Below are 1913 nucleotides of genomic sequence, written 5' to 3'. Positions count from 1 at the left end.
ACTATAGTAAATTCGTATTTTCTTAAGAAGATTTTAGTCCGTGTTGTATGTGGAGAAGTTTGTGAATGAATGAATGAACAACTACAAAAATTTAAGGGCAAGTAATTGGTGATAGTTATTATTCGGGACAGAAGAGGTAATACATAAATATACAAAACGCCAAAAGCTAAAGTAGCGAGGTGCAATATGTTCAGTGAAGGTTTTCAAAGCATATACTGTTTTCAGCAAATAACAAAGTTTCTGTACCTAAAGTTCAACGTCAACAGATGGTGTTGTATATGCGTTTTGGAGTGAATGCTATATATATGTATATTAAAGCGGCGAGTTGACAGAAAAGTTAGCACGCTGGGCGAAATGCTTAGCTGTACTTTGTGTCTTTACATTCTGAATTCAAATTCCGCCGAGGTCGACTTTGCCTTTCATCCTTTCGGGGTCAATAAATTAAGTATCAGTTGCGTACTGGAGTCGATCTAATTGACTAACCCCTGTCCCAAAAATTTCGGGCTTTGTGCCTAGAATAGAAAAGCATATATATATATATATATAAATGAATATATGATGTGTGATATGTCATCTTCGGTTAAAATTCTGTACAAACATATCCACGATGTTCTTTAAAACCAAAGGCAAGGGGTTTACATTCTTATCTAAATTTCTACATGTTGATATGATGAGAAAGCAATATTTTGATGTGAAGATAGAATTCGTTGAGTTTGTTTTTGTTTTCTTGGTATAAGTCAGATGGGAAAGGGAGATTAGAACATAATTATAAGGGAGAAAGACATAGGTGAACACGAACGTGAGAAACAAACAAGTTTTTTAGTGTTTGTTTTATTTTATGCGTGTTTCTAAATACATATTTTTGTATGTGTGCATATATATTATGTATTCACATATATGTGCGTGTATGCATGTGTTAGTATTTGTGTGAATATGTCTGTTTCAGTTTACGAGATCATACAATTTTTTATTTGGTGAATTTTATCGTGTGAAAATATTAACTCCAGTGTACTTTTTATGAAAATATACCAAAAATGTTTAAATTCATTGTGATTTATCAGGTTATACAAAAGCTCTTTTCTTCAAGTAATATTACAAAGCAATTTTATATATCAATAAACAAGCCAAAATTGTCACGTTTTTGGAAAAGGTGGTACATCTTATGGATTTCTTTATGTATTCTTAGTCACCACCCAAGTAAAGTTGCTGTTATTAATAAACATATCTCGAAAGACAATTTAAATACGTAGATAGCGAATTTAAGAATTCTAAGGGACACTTTTCTGCGTGTAAGTTAGGCAAGCTTTTTCTTAAATGATACTGTTATGTAACAATATTTAGATATTAGTGTCATGTCGTAGTTATAAACAGATGAAGCAAACCTACTAAACATCTTATTCATTTGAGAGGACGATGAATTTACAAATAAATAAATAAATAAATAAACAAAATAAAATAAAAAGAATATGACACTACAATCATAGAAATATCTGAAATAAAAAGAATATGACACTACAATCATAGAAATATCTGTAGCACCTATCAGCTATCGAGGAATAGAATTTAGCTATGCATATTCACTTTCAAATATATTTTTCAGTTCTATATTTAAGAGATGAGGAATTATGTACATTACTTACATTATTTACATTTGACGGGTATTTGTCCTCATCTTGTTTGTTGTTAACACAACGTTTCGGCTGATATACCCTCCAGCCTTCATCAGGTGTCTTGGGGAAACTTCGAACTTGGGTTCTCATTCCTATTATTATTATTATTATTATTATTATTATTATTATTATTATTATTGTTCAGTAGTTTTATTTTTATAACGTGCTTTCACTTCACTACCGAGCGCAGCTCTGTGTACCTTGGGTATGTGCTGTGGTTTGCTGTGGTGCTCTTATGTTTAC

Source organism: Octopus bimaculoides, chromosome 20 (assembly GCF_001194135.2).
Source record: "Octopus bimaculoides isolate UCB-OBI-ISO-001 chromosome 20, ASM119413v2, whole genome shotgun sequence".
Classification (NCBI taxonomy): domain Eukaryota; kingdom Metazoa; phylum Mollusca; class Cephalopoda; order Octopoda; family Octopodidae; genus Octopus; species Octopus bimaculoides.
This window is presented reverse-complemented; position numbering follows the sequence as displayed.